Raw genomic sequence first — 21,266 nt, 5'->3', positions numbered from 1 at the left:
TGAGTTGAATCTAGTGTATGGTAAGGGTTTTGATGATTCTAAGTGTTTGGGGGATAAAGCTTTGAAGTTTAGAAGGTTTAGAGTTGGAGAAAAGGAGGAGAAAAGTTGAGTTTTTGGGGAAAAGGGTTGGGGCGTCGCGCCAGCCAGCGCGCCCCAAGAGGGACTCTGAGGTCCAGCCCTTGGGGCGCCGCCCCTACCAGAGCCCCAACCAGACCTCTCTGAAGTTTGAGGTCTGGCACTCCGCGCCTCTCAGAGCGCCAAGTCTTCCCATTCCTTCCCCACTTTCTCATGCATGTTCCTAGGTATTGTACCTATGTTTCCTAGTTGTTTCCAACACTCCAAGGTACGTTTAAACGTCAAGAACTCATCCATAACACGTGATCAAACACCTTGAATCCGTGATTCCAATTCAATGAGAGTAAGTTTCCAAGTCAAGTAAAGTTAAGAGTTGAGTTTAGAAGTTAAAGAAGTGAATCAAGGTAAGTCTTTAAAACTGTTCAAGAGTCTTTATTGAATGTTTTAACTTCATGTTAAGGCTCAAGTTTCAAGTTAAGTAAAGAGTAAGAGTCAAGAGTTTCAAGTTGAGTAAAGAGTTTAAAGTTGAGTTCATTTCTCAAAAGTTATTAGGGAACTATGTATTCCCAAAGAAGTTTCTAAATGTTTTTACATTTGAGTAAGAAAGGAACTATGATTCCAAAAGAGCCTTTGGGCTAGTTTTCAAGAAAAAGGAACATCGATTCCAAGTGAGCCTTCGGGCAAAGTTTTGAGTAATTATCTCAAATAAAGAAAGATGTGTTTAAAACACTTATGAGCTAAGTATTTTTGGGAGTAGTCTTGAGCACCGAATTGGGGACACGAGTTCATATTAACTCAACTCTCCATAAAAACCATGCGCCAACATGGGAGTTAACGGGTCATACTTTTAGATGAATCCGTAAGATTAAGCTAGTGGATCCACTTAGTAAAGTTAGCTTCCTATATCATGGCAAGGTATAGGATGGTCATTGGGCAACGTGAGGTAAAACGTTGTATCACCACTAGGGCTCATAGTGGTGATTGTCGGTTAAAGAATCACCCACTAAAGTTATATAACTTTTATATAAGTAAAGTTGAGATTGTTATCGTTTTATCCTCAACGAACTAAGTTGTTTACACTATTTTACAAGCTTTATATATTGCATGTGTCTTATTGCTTTATATATTGAGTTCAGTTATTCATGAGTTGAACAGAGCCAAGGTAAGAGTTCCTTTGTACTCCTTCCAAGCTTAAGTTGTGGTTTAGCTTTCCAGCTCGCATACTTATACATTCAATGTACTGATGTCAATTGGCCTGCATCTTATGACGATGCAGACGCAGGTACCCAGGGTCAGCATTCAGTACGCCGTTGATCCAGTTGAGCACTCCAGAGTCAGTGGTGAGCCTCTTTGTGTTCCGGAGGACTCGATTATGTTGTTCTTTTAGTTTTGTTTTATAAGGATGTTGCGGGGTCTGTCTCAACATCCATCTCAGTATTATAAAGGCTTCATAGACAGTCAGTCAATAGGTTTTGAGTCTCTCATCTATGTATATATGTAAATATTCTATTTTGGGACTCGAGTTGCCTTTGTGGCCAGATTTTATCAGTTAGGTTGTTTTATAACTTTGCATTGCATTAAGTTATGCTGTCGAGTTAAGTTTCCGTTGAGTTAAGAAAGCCAGGCCAAGGGTTCGCTTGGGGGCCAACAATGGTCTTCGAGTGCCGACCACGTTCAGGGTGTAGGCTTGGGGTGTGACAAACTTGGTATCAGAGCAAGTTCCAGAGTCCTAAGGAGTCTATGAAGCCGTGTCTGTAGAGTCCTAGTTATCGGTTTGAAGCGCGCCACATCTATAATTGGGAGGCTACAACATTTAGGAAGATTTCTCATTTCTTTCACACTCATCTCGTGCGTTAGAGTTGATCTCTATAAAGTTTCTGTCTAATCCGTGGTTATGCATGTTTCAGATAGTCATGCCTCCACGAAGAGTTGGCAGAGGCCGTCTTCCTAGATGTTATGTTGATGAGAAAGAGTTACCATATGCCCCTGGGAGTGCAACCACAAAGGGAAGTTTCTAATGCCGAATTCAGAGAGGCAATTAGAATTCTGAGTCAAGCTATAACAAATCAGATTGGTCAGCAAAGGGGAGTTCGACAGGAAGGAGCTGACACTTCTAGGATTCGTGAGTTCTTGGGGATGAATCCTCCGAGTTTCATGGGTTCAAGCACTACTGAGGAGCCAGAGAACTTTATTGAGGAGTTGAAGAAGATTTTTGATGTGATGCATGTGGTAGATACTGAGCGGGTTGAATTAGCTGCGTATCAATTGAAAGATGTTGCTAGAACTTGGTTCGACCAATAGAAAGGGGGCAGAGTTGAGAATGCACCACCTACGAGTTGGGCCTGTTTTAAGGAAGCTTTCTTGGGGCGTTTCTTTCCTCAAGAATTGAAAGAGGCCAAGGTACGTGAGTTCCTCACACTTCAGCAGGAGTCTTTAAGTGTTAATGAGTACAGTCTAAAGTTCACACAACTCTCCCGTTATGCTCCGGAGATGGTTGCGGACATGAGAAGTAGAATGAGTTTGTTTGTTGCTAGACTGTCTCGATTGTCGAGTAAATAAGGTAGGGCTGTAATGCTTATCGGGGACATAGACATATCAAGGTTGATGGTCTATGTGTAGCAAGTTGAGGAAGAAAAGCTGAGGGACAGAAAAGAGTTCAGAAATAAGAGAGCTAGACCGGTAATGAGTTCGGGCAGTAGAAAGGTAATGCGAACCGTCCGTCCTTTCAACAAAGGCAAAGGGGACCTATTCCATCATCTGCTAGTACACCTGTACCCAGAAATAAAAGTGAGTTCACTGGACAGAATTCACAGAATTTCAGAGCTAGACCTGCACAGTGTCAGAATAGTGTGGCACAAGGAAGTAATCAGGTTATTGCATGTTCTAGGTGTGGTAGAGCCCATCCAGGGAAGTGTCGTCAGGGCCAGACGGGTTGCTTTTAGTGTGGACAAGAGGGTCATTTCATGAAGGAGTGCCCAAAGAACAAGCAAGGTAGTGGAAATCTGGGCAGTAGGGCCCAATCTTCTTCAGTTGTCCCACTAGACAGGATGGCACCTAGAGGATCTACTTCTAGTACCGGTGGAGGAGCAAATCGCCTCTATGCTATCACCAGTCGCCACGAGCAAGAGAACTCTCCGAATGTTGTCACTGGTATGATCAAAGTCTTTGCTTTTGATGTGTATGCTTTGCTAGACCCAGGAGCAAGTTTATCTTTTGTAACTCCTTATGTTGCAAATAAGTTTGATGTTCTTCTTGAAAGACTTTGTGAACCCTTTTGTGTTTCTACACCTGTTGGGGAGTCTATTCTAGCAAAAAGAGTTTATCGTGATTGTCCTGTTTCCATCAATCACAAGAGCACCATGGCTGATTTGGTTGAGTTAGACATGGTAGATTTCGATTTCATTCTAGGTATGGATTGGCTTCATGCTTGTTATTCATCGATAGATTATAGAACTCGAGCAGTCAAGTTTCAGTTTCCGAGTGAGCCAGTCATAGAGTGGAGTAGCAGTTCAGCAGTGCCTAAGGGTCGTTTTATTTCGTACCTTAAGGCGAGAAAGTTAGTCTCAAAGGGTTGTATCTATCACTTAGTCTGAGTTATTGACTCTACTGTTGAGATACCTCATTTGCAGTTAGTTTCTATAGTAGGAGAGTTTCCAGAAGTGTTTCCTGATGATATACCCGGAATTCCTCCTGAGAGAGATAGAGTTCGGCATAGATCTCATTCCAGATACTCATCCTATCTCTATTCCGCCATATAGAATGGCACCAGCAGAGTTGAAAGAGTTGAAAGAGCAGTTGAAAGATCTCCTAGAAAAGGGTTTCATTCGATCGATTGTCTCACCTTGGGGTGCTCCGGTCTTGTTTGTGAGAAAGAAAGATGGTTCCCTTAGGATGTGTATAGATTACCGCCAGTTGAATAGGGTTACCATCAAGAATAAGTACCCTCTTCCGAGGTTTGATGATCTTTTCGATCAGCTACAGGGTGCCACTTGTTTTTCGAAGATTGACCGTTAAGAGTAAGAGAGTGTGATATTCCAAAGACAGCATTCAGAACCAGATATGGTTATTTTGAGTTTTTAGTTATGTCCTTTGGGTTGACTAATGCACCGGCAGCTTTCATGGACCTTATGAATAGAGTCTTCAAACTTTATTTAGATGTGTTTGTCATCATTTTCATTGATGACATACTAATCAATTCAAGGAATGAAGAAGATCATGCTAGTCATCTCAGACTAGTCCTTCAGACTTTGAAAGCTAAGGAGTTGTATGCTAAGTTCTCTAAATGTGAGTTTTGACTTAAGTCTGTGGCGTTTCTAGGCCACATTGTGTCCAGTGATGGTATTAAAGTTGATACTCAGAAAATTGAGGCAGTGCAGAATTGGTCTAGACCCACATCTCCAACAGAAATTAGGAGTTTCTTGGGTTTAGCTGGCTATTGTAGAAGGTTTGTTGAGGGGTTCTTGTTTATTGCATCTCCTTTGACAAAGTTGACGCAAAAGACAGTGAAGTTTCAATGGTCTGAAGCTTGTGAGAAAAGCTTTCAGGAATTGAAAAAGAGGTTGATTACAGCACCAGTTTTGACTTTACCAGAAGGTACTCAAGGTTTTGTGGTGTATTGCGATGCATCTAGAGTTGGTTTGGGTTGTGTCTTAATGCAAAATGGAAAAGTTATAGCTTATGCCTCTAGACAGTTGAAAGTTCATGAGAAGAACTACCCAACGCATGACTTAGAGTTGGCTATTGTAGTGCTCGCTTTGAAGATATGGCGTCATTACTTGTATGGTGTGCATGTTGACATATTCACCGATCATAAGAGCCTTCAATATGTGCTTACTCAAAAAGAGCTTAATCTCAGATAGAAGAGGTGGTTAGAATTACTTAAGGACTATGACCTGAGTATTCTTTATCACCCAAGTAAGGCTAATGTCGTTGCTGATTCTTTAAACAGGTTGTCTATGGGTAGCACCACCCATATTAAAGAAGAGAAAAGAGAGTTAGCAAAAGATGTGCACAGACAGGCACGCTTGGGAGTCAGCCTTATAGACTCCGCTGAAGGGGGAATATAAGTGACGAGCAGGGCCGAGTCATCACTAGTGTCAGAAGTGAAAGAGAAACAAGACCAAGATCCCATTTTGCTTGAGTTGAAGGCAAATGTTCAAAAGCAAAGAGTATTAGCTTTTGAAAAAGAGGGAGATGGAGTATTGAGGTTTCAAGGTAGATTGTGTGTACCTATGGTAGATGGAATCCAAGAGACGATTATGGAGGAAGCTCATAGCTCCAGATACTCCATTCATCCGGGTTCTACAAAGATGTATCGTGACTTGAGAGAAGTTTATTGGTGGAATGGCATGAAGAAGGACATTGCAGAGTTTGTTGCTAAATGTCCAAATTGCCAACAAGTGAAAGTTGAACACCAAAGGCCCGTTGGTTTAGCTCAATAGAACTTCCAGAATGGAAGTGGGAGATGATCAATATGGATTTCATCACAGGGTTGCCAAGGTCTCGCAGGCAACATGATTCTATTTGGGTGATTGTCGACAGAATGACAAAATCAGCCCATTTTCTACCGGTAAAGACTACCAATTCAGCAAAAGACTATGCCAAGTTGTATATTCAAGAGGTAGTGAGGCTTCATGGAGTCCCAATCTCCATTATTTCAGATAGAGGTGCACAGTTCACTGCACAGTTCTGGAAATCTTTTCAGAAAGGCTTGGGTTCCAAGGTGAACTTGAGTACTGCCTTTCATCCTCAGACTGATGGGCAAGCAGAGCGTACTATTCAGACTTTAGAAGATATGTTGAGGGCTTGCGTGATCGCTTTCAAAGGTAATTGGGATGATCACCTACCTCTCATTGAGTTTGCCTACAACAGTTATCACTCCAACATCCAAATGGCTCCATACGAAGCTCTTTATGGGAGACGATGTAGATCTCCTATTGGATGGTTTGAAGTTGGTGAAACAGGGTTAATAGGACCAGATTTAGTTCACCAAGCTATGGAGAAGGTGAAAGTGATTCAAGAGAGATTGAAAACGGCACAGAGTCGCCAGAAATCCTACACTGATGTTAGGAGAAGGGCGTTAGAGTTTGAAATAGATGATTGGGTATATTTGAAAGTTTCACCCATGAAAGGGGTTATGAGGTTTGGTAAGAAGGGGAAACTTAGTCCCCGGTATATTGGACCTTACCGCATAGCCAAGAGAATTGGCAATATTGCATATGAGTTAGAGTTGCCGCAGGAACTAGCAGTGGTTCATCCAGTATTTCATATCTCCATGTTGAAGAAGTGCATAGGTGATCCTTCATTGGTCCTGCCGACTGAAAGTGTTAGGATCAAGGATAGCTTATCTTATGAGGAGATTCATGTTCAGATTCTAGACCGTCAAGTTCGTAGGTTGAGAACGAAAGATGTAGCCTCAGTTAAGGTCCTTTGGAGGAACCAATTTGTTGAGGAAGCCACTTAGGAAGCCAAAGAGGACATGAAGAAGAGTTACCCATATCTCTTTGAATCCGGAGGAAAAACAGACCAAGGTACTAATTTCCTTCTTAGTGCTCTTTAAATTGTAGTAAACATGTTGCTGTTATTTTTGCATGATTGCTTGTTGGGTGTTTGAGTTTGACGTTACACCCTTAGCCTTGTTAGAGTAATCTCATTCGAGGACGAATGTTCCCAAGGGGGAGATATTGTAACATCCGACAATTTGAAATAACTATGAAGAGGCTTAGAATTGGAAATTTTCATTTTTGGAAAGAATTCAAAAATCTGGAAAATTTGGCTAAGTATGGAAAATAATGAATTTTTGGCCAACTTTGAACAGTTATAACTCCTATCTCAGGATGATCTAGGTGTAGTTACAGTTATGGTTGCAAAGTTCGTGGATTGGTCTTTCCACCATCGAGTTTGCTCATTTCTGAGTTCGTATGAGCGAGTTATGCCCTTTGGAAGTTGGGCAGTTGGCAGCGAATTCGTCTGGAAATTGTAAGGGTATTTTGGTCTTTTCCCTAGCCTTGTATTTGGATATATATTAAGGTGTAAGACTGATTTTTTATCAGTTTTTCCCTTTTTAAAAAGAGTAAGAGTTAGGGTTCTTAAGAGAAAAGGAGAGAAAGGAGAAGAAGAAGCAAACTTCGTAAAGATCGTCGTGTTTTTCTTCGGGGGTGATCCCTATAAAGGTATGTGAGTTCATAGTATTGGGTTGGTTCTTTCCCCCACACGCCAAGCTCATTTAATTTCAAGAAAAGATTAATTATGTTTGATTGAAGTTGTTGGTTGGAATTGTTGAAGTTGTAGTTGTGTTGTGTTGTGTTGTAGTTCTTGTTGGTTTTGTGTATGTTTCCGGTGGTGTTTTTGAGTTGAATCTAGTGTATTCTAAGGGTTTTTATGATCCTTAGTGTTTGGGGTTGAAACCATTTAAGGTTAGGGAGGTTTAGAGTTGGAAAATGAAGGAGAAAAGTCAAGTTTTCGGGGAAAAGGGCTGGGGCGTCACGCCAGCCAGCGCGCCCCAAAAGGGACTCTGAGGTCCAGCCCTTGGGGCGCCGACCCTACCAGAGCCCCAACCAGACCCCTCTGAAGTTTTTGATTTGGCGCTCCGCGCCTCTCAGAGCGCCAAGTCTTCCCATTCCTTCCCCACTTTCTCATGCATGTTCCTAGGTATTGTACCTATGCTCCCTAGTTGTTTCCAACACCCCAAGGTACGTTTAAACGTCAAGAACTCATCCATAAAACGTGATCAAACACCTTGAATCCATGATTCCAATTCAAGGAGAGTTAGTTTCAAAGTCAAGTGAAGTTAAGAGTTGAGTTTAGAAGTTAAAGAAGTGAGTCAAGGTAAGTCTTTAAAGTGGTTCAAGAGTCTTTATTTAATGTTTTAACTTCATTTTAAGGCTCAAGAGTTTCCAAGTCAAGAAAAGAGTAAAGAGTCAAGAGTTTCAAGTTAAGTCAAGAGTTTAAAGTTGAGTTCATTTCTCAAAAGTATTAGGGAACTATGTATTCCCAAAGAAGTTTCTAAATGTTTTTACATTTGAGTAAGAAAGGAACTATGATTCCAAAAGAGCCTTTGGGCTAGTTTTCAAGAAAAAGGAACATCGATTCCAAGTAAGCCTTCGGGCAAAGTTTTGAGTAATTATCTCAAATAAAGAAAGATGTGTTTAAAACACTTATGAGCTAAGTATTTTTGGGAGTAGTCTTGAGCACCGAATTGGGGACACGAGTTCATATTAACTCAACTCTCCATAAAAACCATGCGCCAACATGGGAGTTAACGGGTCATACTTTTAGATGAATCCGTAAGATTAAGCTAGTGGATCCACTTAGTAAAGTTAGCTTCCTATATCATGGCAAGGTATAGGATGGTCATTGGGCAACGTGAGATAAAACGTTGTATCACCACTAGGGCTCATAGTGGTGATTGTCGGTTAAAGAATCACCCACTAAAGTTATATTACTTTTATTTAAGTATAGTTGAGTTTGTTATCGTTTTATCCTCAACGAACTAAGTTGTTTACACTATTTTACAAGCTTTATATATTGCATGTGTCTTATTGCTTTATATATTGAGTTCAGTTATTCATGAGTTGAACAGAGCCAAGGTAAGAGTTCCTTTGTACTCCTTCCAAGCTTAAGTTGTGGTTTAGCTTTCCAGCTCGCATACTTATACATTCAATGTACTGATGTCAGTTGGCCTGCATCTTATGACGATGCAGACGCAGGTACCCAGGGTCAGCATTCAGTACGCCGTTGATCCAGTTGAGCACTCCAGAGTCAGTGGTGAGCCTCTTTGTGTTCCGGAGGACTCGATTATGTTGTTCTTTTAGTTTTGTTTTATAAGGATGTTGCGGGGTCTGTCTCAACATCCATCTCAGTATTATAAAGGCTTCATAGACAGTCAGTCAATAGGTTTTGAGTCTCTCATCTATGTATATATGTAAATATTCTATTTTGGGACTCGAGTTGCCTTTGTGGCCAGATTTTATCAGTTAGGTTGTTTTATAACTTTGCATTGCATTAAGTTATGCTGTCGAGTTAAGTTTCCGTTGAGTTAAGAAAGCCAGGCCAAGGGTTCGCTTGGGGGCCAACAATGGTCTTCGAGTGCCGACCACGTTCAGGGTGTAGGCTTGGGGTGTGACAAACTTGGTATCAGAGCAAGTTCCAGAGTCCTAAGGAGTCTATGAAGCCGTGTCTGTAGAGTCCTAGTTATCGGTTTGAAGCGCGCCACATCTATAATTGGGAGGCTACAACATTTAGGAAGATTTCTCATTTCTTTCACACTCATCTCGTGCGTTAGAGTTGATCTCTATAAAGTTTCTGTCTAATCCGTGGTTATGCATGTTTCAGATAGTCATGCCTCCACGAAGAGTTGGCAGAGGCCGTCTTCCTAGATGTTATGTTGATGAGAAAGAGTTACCATATGCCCCTGGGAGTGCAACCACAAGGGGAAGTTTCTAATGCCGAATTCAGAGAGGCAATTAGAATTCTGAGTCAAGCTATAACAAATCAGATTGGTCAGCAAAGGGGAGTTCGACAGGAAGGAGCTGACACTTCTAGGATTCGTGAGTTCTTGGGGATGAATCCTCCGAGTTTCATGGGTTCAAGCACTACTGAGGAGCCAGAGAACTTTATTGAGGAGTTGAAGAAGATTTTTGATGTGATGCATGTGGTAGATACTGAGCGGGTTGAATTAGCTGCGTATCAATTGAAAGATGTTGCTAGAACTTGGTTCGACCAATAGAAAGGGGGCAGAGTTGAGAATGCACCACCTACGAGTTGGGCCTGTTTTAAGGAAGCTTTCTTGGGGCGTTTCTTTCCTCAAGAATTGAAAGAGGCCAAGGTACGTGAGTTCCTCACACTTCAGCAGGAGTCTTTAAGTGTTAATGAGTACAGTCTAAAGTTCACACAACTCTCCCGTTATGCTCCGGAGATGGTTGCGGACATGAGAAGTAGAATGAGTTTGTTTGTTGCTAGACTGTCTCGATTGTCGAGTAAANATCCAAAAAACTGGAGCAACACAAACTTACCACTGTTTCAAATCAGGTTTTGCTTTCCTGTTGGGTAGAATTTGTCCAAATTTTGTTAGTCTTCAAAGAAATTCGTGTCATGGTAGTGAATGTCTGAATGGTACCTCAACTTGCATGTGCCACGGAAATACAAACAAAATGCTGATAATCCTTTCTGTTTTAATTTGTGAATTTCCGCTTCATTGCTGAAATAATTGAATTGATTTTCGTTCTCTTGCAAAAAATGAAGAAGCAAACAATGGACGAAGATCTGATGTTTGAAATGCTGGAAAACAACTTGAAGTTAATCTGGGATCTTTGTTTGTTAGATGGTTCTTCATGCTGACCATGTTTTGTTCCCCTTCACTTTCTATCGATCTGCTGAAGTAAGAACTGGAGATGAACGAAAAACACTGAAAAATGTTATTGCACTACGTGTAGTTTTGGAATTGCACAAATTAAGCAGGGCCCAAGATGTTAGTAACATTGGATAAGATTCTAAATAGTTTTGCTGTTAAGCTGTAATGAATAAAGCATCTTACTTGAGCTTATTATTGAGTTGTCATATTAAGTTTTCCATTCTATTTTTTGTTTTCTATAGGATCCATAAATACAAGGTCATCTGGAGAAATGGTTGGATTGCATTATTAAACTAAACCTCAAATCCTGAAAACACCAACATTAGCTTGAAAACCTTTTTCTAGAAAAAAAACCTTGTAAAACAAACTTATACTCCTTTTGTTCATTTTTACTTATCCACTTTAGATTTTATCCGCCCTAAGAAATAATAATTGGTATGAGGATTTTACCATAGTGTTGTCCGATTCTCCAAAAATCAAACAGACGCACAGTAACATATCATGGTCTTATTTTTTAGTATTAGTGGAATTAGGTTTTACTTGGTCAGTTTCTTTTTTGTTTAATGTGTTGGATCGAACAAGATTTTGATGATTGACAAAAGGGGAGTGTAAGCAAAGAACTGGTTCCTCCAACATGTTTCTACCCGACCGAGTCCAATTTAGGAGAAGAAGTTTTCATGCGATGAAAGAAGTTCAAGGCGGTGGACAAAGCATAGGTATGGTGCAAGACTAGGTGCTAATGAAACACACACAGTACCATCAATTTTTTATTTGGAAAAATTGTATAAAATAGCAAATTATTAATTCAAATTAAATGTTATTACCGCAGTTTCATTTAATTCTAATATGTAGCAAACACTTGTCATTCGCCTCTCTCCCCAAAAATCTCGCTCGTCACTCTCCCTAATCTCGCTCGCCACTCTCCCTCACCTCTCTCACTTTTATACAAACACAAATATATAAATTGTATTTGTGTTTATATAAAGTGAGAGAAAATTGCAAGAGGCAAGTTTTATGAGTAGTAAACAATTAGGATGTGTTTGCTATGTCCAGAAAATATTTTCTAATTTTCTCTCAGGTCGGGTCTTGAGTCGGGATCGGGTTTGGATCTCGGGATTATATTGTTAGGATCGAAATAATTAGGTGTCATGCGGAAGTTAGCAAAGCAAACCTCGAAATATCACGAGTAAGAAGACAAATAAGAAATATAACGAAAGACACAAAGATTTAACATGGTTTGGTCAACCGACTTACATCCATAAAGGAGATGATCAATTCACTATATAAAAGAGAATACAAAATGTAGAGAAGAATAATCTCACACAATTTACTCGAAATACAAAAAGGTTCACACAAGGATTAACATAACAACTGTGTCTAACCGTTTCTCCCCTACACAAAGCTCTCTAGCCTTTAGGACTACATTGTGAATGTTGCTATGTTAGAATGAACTAACTCTAAACCTTTTCCCATAAAAAAAATGATCAGTCAAATATGGAGACTTTATGATTTTCTTTTAAGAAAAGGAAACTCATTTATGGTAAGAAACTCAGATATGTTTCAGTTCATGCAGGCTATAGGAATATCGAAAATCATTTGAATTGTCCAATAGAATTATATTTGATACACCATTATGTTGGATGTTAAATGAACTTTTTAGCTTTCAAAATTAAATCAAATTTAGTACTCGTAATTCAATGAACCATTGTAGAACTGTAATTAGTAGAAGCTCAAAAGGTCATCAACCCAGATGTTAATGCTCATTAATATAATGCGTCTGTTCAAAATTCAAGTATTCCAGCGGGCAGTTTAACATATTATTTATAGCGCTAAAATATTCCATGGTCACTCAAACAGAGCAACTCAGTTTTCACCAAAATTGCAAAGCAAGTGATCAAATATAATGTCTTACATTCTGCCACACAAGAGGCAAACAAAGGGCTCTCCATCGTTAAATCCAACTCCGGCACCGGATTTTCTGACTCCTAATACCTTCAGAAAGAGCCTTAATCTCAAGTTGTTTGGGGAGCAGAACAATTTTCGCAGCAAAACCATTTTTTCCGGGAAAAAATCCATTTTGAAATGGTTCTCCGTTGGCATGGCTGATTATTCTCGATTTTCATCTCTTGTCAGCCTCCAACCTTTTTCTGCAGACTACTTCGATCAAAATTCAGACAGAATAGCTCTATCGTTGGTTCTAATGGAAGGTATAACTTTCTTCTTTTGGACCGGAAGAGTAGTTTTAGATATGTATTTCCTAATGTATGTGAAATTGCATCAATTTCTAATTGTCTACATATTCGATTTGTGTACAACCCTATATTGAATTGAATTGCTGATCGAGTTGCAGTGATGAACATGGTTGAATATACACATTAGATTCATTAATTCACATTTGATTTATGCTTCTGAGATCTTAATTATTTCAGTTTTTTTTCAAATATTTATGTTTTTCTAGGTTGCAGTGAAGGAATAACAAACGAGCTTATCGATACACCATGGCTTTTGGTAGCTGCAAATGTGAAGGAGGATTTACTTTTGACATTTCAACATAAGAAGCGTGAGATGGAGGAAGCTGATATGGGACAAGTAAAGCCGTCTGTAGTTGCTCGTTTTGGAAAAATTCTCTTTTATAGGTCAGTCTTCTTGTAATCACAAGTTAACTTTTATGGCGAATGTTAGGAATTTATAACAACTGGAAACAATGTGTCATTTGAATTCAATATTAATCGCGAATATTTGTTTGTAGTCTTTGAAGCATTGGCTTGTTAGGTCCTGAATCACACTGCATCTGTCAACATTTAATCCGAGAGCTCTGTGTGCAGGAATTCCTCAATTTGTGAAGAATCCCTGAAAACTACCCCATTGAGTGAAGCACAGTGAGAAAAATGAAACGGAATTTTTATGCAAATTCTCCTGCTGCATATATGGATTACATAGAACACCGATCGAGTTGTTGAGAAACTTGGGCTAGAATACGTGAAAGGGAAACAACATACGGGTATGATTTTCAAGCTTCAAACAAATGTCTTCCTCCTACTATATTGCTTCCTTTAGCTCTATATATCTCCTTTTGTTTTTGTAGCTTTCTGATAGGTTGCAACTTAATTCAACTGTTTCTTGCAAATGTACTGTTGCCGAAGATTATAATAAGATTGAGCTCTATAAGGTTAGTAACTACTTCATTAATCATATTCTAGTATGTCATAAAATACCTAATTATTTATATAGTTGAAAAAGCAATAACAATTATCACCATCATTCGTCAACAAAACGACTTCCTTTGACATTAATTAAGATTGAGTTGAACAGAGTACGCCACATGGTAGCAGATATAAGCTGTCTTGGAAAGAGTTCAGATCTGAGGTTGATACTATATACCAAGAAAATCAACATGATTTTATCTGTAAGTTATATTCAATTAACTTTTCTATGTTTCCCTCTAGAATGAATTTATGTTAATTAAACGGAAGAAAACCACTAATGCTTTCTTTGTAGCCAAGGATATTTCTCAGCGATTTTTTTGCATTTTGCAGGATGAGGAGATTAATGGAATTAAAGATCTTATTGGTTCTGCCATTTTGGATTCAGAAGTTCAGGGCGGCTTGAGAGTTGAGATGGCCCATTGGCAAGGATTCTTCAGGTGGTCGATATGCTGTTATTGGTATCGGTCACACAACTGCAAAATCATATAGAAATTCATCAATTAGATTTAAGCTTCGGCATGCAGATCCATTTGATTTCAAATCTTCAACTGGTGAGGTTACACAGGAGATTTTCTTGAAAATGCCTGGAATTATATCAGAGTTACGAGTATGTTCTCTTTCCGTACAGGCAATAGCATTTCTTTTTTTATTTTTGCTTTATAATTTTAGATGTCACTGCATGATTGATGATACACATGATGTTACTCCACACCATATTGTAGTGTTCTTATCATCATAAGCTTAGACTATTATATTGTATCCTTAATTTACCACACTTGCTGATTTATCCACACAAAGTTACCACTGTTTCAAAGCAGGTTTTGCTTTCCTGTTGGGTAGAAAACATCCATATTTTGTTACGTCTTCAAAGAAATTCATAGTTGGTCATGGTAGTACCTCAACTTGCATGTGCTACGGAAATACAAACAAAATGTTGCAGTGCTTCTTTATTGTTGAAATGATAATCCTTTGTCTGTTTTAATTTGTGAATTTTCGCTTCATTGCTGAAATAATTGATTTGATTTTCATTCTCTTACAAAAAATGCAGAAGCAAACAATGGACGACGAAGATCTGATGTTTGAAATGCTGGAAAACAACTTGAAGTTAATATGGGATCTTTGTTTGTTGGATGGATCTTCAAGCTGACCATGTTTTTTTTCCCCTTCAGCCTTCACTTTCTATCAATTTGCTTTCAGTTTTGTTGTTAACATTGGATGAGATTGTAATTAATAGTTTTGTTGTTAAGCAATAAAGCATCATACTTGAGCTTATTATTGAGTTGTCATATTAAGTTTTCTAGGGTCATCTGGAGAGATGGTTGGATTACATTATAAACTGAACCAGCTTAAATCCTGAAAGCACCAACATTAGCTTGAAAACCTCTTTCTACAAAAGAAAATCTTGTAAAACAAACTTATACTTTTGTTCACTTTTATTTGTCTATTTTAGACTTTGTCTGACCCTAAAAAATAACGATCAACATATATAAATGACACTATAAATCATGAAAACAACAACATTATAATATTTTTTAATCTAATTTTTAAATATATTATATTATTAAAGTTTACTATTGTAATCATTTAAAATTTATTAAATATAAATTTATAAAATGATTCGGAATATATTAAATTCATAAATATATTAGCCTAAATAAATTATAGATTAATATAATTGGGTCAATTATTCAAGTCCAATAAATATGAATTTGATTAAAGTCAAAATTAATTGATTTGGGCTATAGATAAGCCCAATTTACTAAGTCCAATGTCATCTTATCCTAAGAGGCCCATTCTTTTGGTGCCACATGGTAAATGACATGGCATGCCAAGTCAAACAGGAAGCGAATAGGATCATGACATGTGTCAAAGATGACAAGCCCACTCCATAAAGCCCATATGCCATGTCACTTAAATCTGATTGGCCGAAGGGAATCATGTTCCAATTGCAACTCCTCTATTCTAAAACTATAAATAGGGGCCTTCATAATTCAGAAAGGAGAGAGAAAATTCTAAACAAGAAGCTAAAGAAAATCCGTGGTACAAACGCCATAAAATTCTCTATAAAGCTACAAGTTTAAGAATTCAAGCATTCAAGTTCAAGAACGATCAAGATCAAGACCATCAGATTCAAGAACAAGTTTGAAGCCCTTGAATTCAAGTAAAAGTCAAGATCAAGATAAAGTTCAAAGTTCAAATTCATCGAAGATTCAAGAACAAGCTTTAAAGCCCTTGAATTCATATTTGAAAAGGCGAATTCAGAGGAATCATAGAGATTGTAACACTCGCACTTTGAAATAATAGATACGATTGTTGCTATAATTTTTCGTTCTTGATTATTGTTTTCTGGACGCGAATTTTATTGTCTACATTCTACAACTATTTCAATGATCAAAATAACATTTAACTTAATCTAGATTCCACAAAGCGCACATATGTCGACCGTGTGCTTGTAGTCTTGCAGACTCTTCTACTATATACTATTTTGGAATGTACAACATTACGCCAGACCCTAATTATTTATCCATTTTTTAATTAGCACATTTATTAATAAAACAATGATTGACATGGTTAGTATATCATTTTACTTTTATTAATTATGAAGTGGGTGAATTAAATTTTAAGATTTTCAAAAAGTTCTACCTTTTTCAAAATAATTAATTGAGCGTATAAATAAGTAAAAATAATAATTGTTCTTTCTTCATTTGTCAAAATGAACAAGTAAAAAGGGATGAGTAAAAAAGAAAACGTGGACAAGTAATTAGGGATAGAGATAGTAATATTTGTCCACTTTAGGAAATAAATGATTAATTTTTCTGATAAAATTATACTTTTATTTATAATTTCTTAAGAAGTGTGCAAAGTCTATAATATATAAGTATTATTGGACCGAGAAAGTAGTAATAATACGTTGCTTTATAATATAATATTAAGTCAAAATATTGATTTAAATGTTATATTTTATAATATTTTATAAAGAATAAAGTATCAAAAAATAATGGACATTAAAGTTGAAGGATAAGAATGAACAGATAAAGTTGTTTATTTTATATATATAGATTTAGAAGTTATAATCATCAAAAGTTATGAGAGTAATAAAAAATAAAGATAATTAAATTTTTATATTGAAGAATATAAATAAATAAAGAAGTACTATTTGACTTTGTTTTTTTGTATAATAATAAAAAGTAAATGAAAAAAAAGATAAATAAAATACTTTACTAAAGAGGAATGTCACATCACTTTTCTTTTATTTAGTTTTATATTATAAATTTTTATTATTATTCTAGGCCCTAGCTCCAAAAGTGTGTAAATTGGTGAATTAACTTCAAAGGTGGTGATATGGTTAACCAAAAGAAAAAGAAAATTAGTAATGTGAATGTTCATTTAATTTTCTTAATTTATTTTTTTCCGGAGAAAAGACTCAAATATGTTATCGAACTTTGAGTAAATATATATTTATGTTATTCATTAAAAGTTTAGTTCATCTATACCATTTCAGTTTGAGAAAAGACTCATTCATGTCATTATTTGTTAAGGAAAAACAATTTCGATTTTGCAAAACTATTTTTTATACGTGGACAATTATGATTCAGTCACGCCACTAATTAAAGGAAAAAAACTCAAATATGGTACCGAATTTTTGAGAAAATGTTCATCTATGCCATATGTTAAAAGTTTGGCTTATCTATGTTATTTCCATTTGAGAAAAAACTCATATAAATCATCATTTGTTAACTGAAAATAGTTCCAGTTTTACAAAATCATTTTTACATATGGTCAATTATGATTCCTCCATATTATTAATTAAATTATTTGTTAAAAGAAAAAGAAAAGACTTAAATATATCATCGACTTTTGAGAAAAGACTCATTGAAGTTTGACTCATATATGTCATTTAACTTAACAAATAATGGTATGAAATATGAATGAGTCTTTTCTCAAACATAAATAACATAGATGAGCAAAAATTTTAACATCTCACATGACCCTTTTCTTAAAATTCGATTATTGTTATCCATTGAACTAAGTGGATTATCCATTGAGTTTATCCATAAACTTATACTTATCATCTATGTGTATTCCCTAGGTTATGCGAACCTTTTTTGGATGAGAATGTATCTATTTATTATGACACTTAATATGGTGACTTTTGGAGTAACTTCGCAACCTATAAATAGGTTTGTTCATTCACCATTGTAACACACATGAGATATGAAGACATTTAAATAAGATGATCTCTACATTCTACTCCTCATATCGTTGGTCTATATTATTTGTAGTATATTGCTTATATTTTACAACACGTATAAGATTGAATTTTAGTTTTTTATTTTAGATCATGTTCTGATTGATCTCGTTATGAGAATCAAGAAGGAAAAATGATAACTACTACAATCAATGTATTATATACATAAAATCAGGTATATATTTTCTAGAATCTTTTTATGATTTGGAATACAATAGTGTTCGGTCACTAACATTGACCAAAAACCAATGGTATATACTACTACTGGTTGAATATGGCATGCTCTACAAAATTCCTTAAATGGAAGAAGGTACAAAGTTTTAGTAGCATGAGTTTGAATATTATTTTTGATTATTTTGAAATACTCAAAGGGTGAGTCATGTTGTACTTCAGCCTATTATATTTATGGTTAAGGGTAAGACAGTGGATTTAATTCTCATCGCACCAAAAGGGTAAGACATCAAGTTAAAGTCCAGATGCACCATAATGAAAATTGTTTGAGGATAAGACGGTAGATTCATGTTATATCGCACCAAGAGGGTAAGACATCAATTTGAGTTTTGATGCACCACGATGATAAGAATTGGATTCGAGTCTCATAGAATTATGGTCTAACACGTCTTATAGGGTAAGACATTGAGTTTGAGTCTCAATGAACCATAGTGATGATATAATGATGACTAGGGCTTTGATGAAAAATTATGAAGTTTGTCCCATTGAATTTGCTCCATTCCTTATAGCAAATGTGGTAATAGTACATGATAAGTTTGAAATTCGTCTAATTGCTCCATTCTATCATATGAATATGGTAGCAGTGAATAATAAGTCTGAAAGATGACAGGTAATTGAACGTATGAATAAGGGCATAGATGAACAAAATTATAATAGTCACCATTGTGGTAATTATGAAAGGTAGAACAATGTGGGTTCTCCAAATAGCCTTCAAATTGTGAAGGTATTCTTATCATCATAATGGTATGAAAGGTCATTGGACCAGTGGTCATTGTGTGAATTAATAATATAAAAATCCTCCATCAAAAGAAAGAAAGATAAAGTGGTGGTACACTTGACCTTTCAAAGTGATGTTGAGGTGGGTCATGCATAGGCATGACAATGTGCTTATAGTGAAAATTTATGAAGCACATATAAATGATTAGTCCATTCCTTAAAGAGAATGTGACTTGTGATAAGCATCGTGAATGCTCGACCATTCTGAAAGAGAATGAGTCAAGTTGTGATAAAATCATTATGGGTTGGGTATATGCCACAACTCACCTCTATGGGAAGTTTGAGAAAAATGATAAATGTCATAACTCACCTCTACGGGAGGTTTGAGAAAAATAAAGATCAGTTGGCATGACCGATTGGCCATCCCGGTCCAATGTGATGCAAAAGTAATTGAGAATTCACGTGACTTATATGATGAAGAAATAAAAGATTCTTCAAGAATTCTCTTGTGTTGCTTGTTCTTATGAATGATTGTATCATTGTATCAGCTAAGGTTGGGATTGTATCCCCTGAGGTTTTTGGAACATATAAAAAGGTGAATATGGGCTCGTTCACCTGCCATGTGGACTGTTAGCAACTATATGATAGTTGCATCTATGAGATGGTCACATGTGCTTCGTTGTCAACTTACAAATTGAATTTTGTAAGGTTGTTTACTCAAATTGGTAAATTAAGAGCACAACTCCAAACTATGAAATTATGTTGATAATGTTGATTGATTTAGCAGAAATTGTATGCTCAAATCGTCCTCTTCATCTTCCTCTTCTTCTTCCTCTTCCCCTTCCTCAACCTCTTCCTCTTCTTCTTCCTCCTCATTTGCTTCCTCCTCTCCCTCTTCCTATTCGTCCTCTCCTTCTTCCTATTCATCCTCTTCCTCTTCCTCTTCTTCATCACCTTCTTCCTCATCTTCTTCTTCCTCTTCCTAATCTTCCTCCTCTTCTTCTTCTTCCTCTTCATCTTCATCTTCTTCCTCGGCTTCCTCTTCCTCTTCTTTCTCTTCCTCTTCTTCCTCTTCCTCTTCTTCCTTATCTTCTTCTTCCTCATTTTCCTCTTCTTTCTCCTCTTATTCCTCTTTCTCCTCTTCCTCCTCCTCTCTTTCCTCCTATTCTTCCTCGTTTTTTTCCTCGTTCTTCCTCCTCCTCTTCTTCCTCTTCCTCCTCTTCTTCCTCTTCTTCTTCCTCCTTTTCTTCCTTCTCTTCTTCTTCATAGACCACACGTGCGTCTATCATGGTTCTCAAATTTATTTTTGCAAATGACTTCTTCACGGCCAAGCTGATTGCACTTGCTACACTTCGCGTATGGTCTTTTCCAACATTTGTATGGTGGAAGACCCATTTTTCCATAGTGCTCACAAGGTGAGTAATATTTCTAAATTTTACCTTTGTTTTGAGCTTTATGACTAGCTACTAAGACTCCTTTAATCATAACTTCTTGCCTCATAAATTTTCTTTGCTTCTATGCCTAAAAAGAATTTAACAACTCTACCAAGGTAATCTTGGATAGATCTTGTGTATTTTCTAAGGTTATAAATGCTTAAGATCTTTTGGACACTGTAACAAGAATTTTTTCAACAATTCTTGAATCTTTAAATTCACGTCTAGTAATCTTACCTGTTGACAATGCCAAGCAATCTGTCTGAGTATTCTTTGATTGTCTCAAAGTCTTTCATTCTCTGCAACTCAAACTCCCTCAATAAATTCAATACTTGCATTCCTCGAAATCTTTCATCTCCAGCATATTCTTTCTTCAGAGAATCCTAATTTTTTTTGGTGATGTGAGAGACATAATTCTTGTGAAAATAGTTATTGAAGCAACAATAAACAAAGTTGTCTTCGCCTTAGACTCCATGATTTTCATTTCCTTGTGACTCTTGATTTGAGCTATGGTTGATTTGTTTGGTAGCAGATTAATTTCATAATCCAGTTCCACAGCTTCCCAAAGACTAAGAGCCTCCAAGTAAGTTTCCATTGTTACCACCCATAATTGATAATTTTCACCATAAAAACAGATGGAGCCATTCATGAAAAACTATTTTTTGAATTAATCTCTTCACTCGGAAGTCCCTTAAGAAAAATGACTCTAGATATCAATTGTTTGTGAAAGGATAGAAATTGCATGAAAGAATAAAAATATTAAAGGAATAAAAAATAAGAAAGAAAAGTTAAATTGATGTTGAAAGACTAATATTTTTCATTGCAGCATAAGAATACAATTTATTAAAAACTAATAACTTCTAACCGAAAATTAAGCAAAAAAATCTGCTGAAAATACTAAACTCCTAAAATCTATAAAATACTATTTATTCAAAATTCAAATAGAATTTAACTCCTAATTAAAAGAGCTAGCTAGTTGACTAGGTCTATTTTAATAAAATTAC

General features: G+C 36.6%; 1 protein-coding gene and 1 pseudogene across 1 annotated transcript in view; both read left to right on the top strand.

The window, feature by feature from the left end:
- The window catches only part of LOC125855812 (uncharacterized), a 149,831-nt gene that overhangs the window by 113,785 nt on the left and 14,780 nt on the right, over positions 1-21,266 (top strand). The window lies entirely within an intron of this gene.
- On the top strand, positions 12,330-14,881 carry LOC125856328 (uncharacterized; annotated as a pseudogene).

Source organism: Solanum stenotomum, chromosome 2 (genome assembly GCF_019186545.1).
Source record: "Solanum stenotomum isolate F172 chromosome 2, ASM1918654v1, whole genome shotgun sequence".
In the NCBI taxonomy this organism is placed as follows: domain Eukaryota; kingdom Viridiplantae; phylum Streptophyta; class Magnoliopsida; order Solanales; family Solanaceae; genus Solanum; species Solanum stenotomum.
Note: the sequence above shows the minus strand (reverse complement) of the source record. Positions and strands in the feature narration are given on the sequence as shown.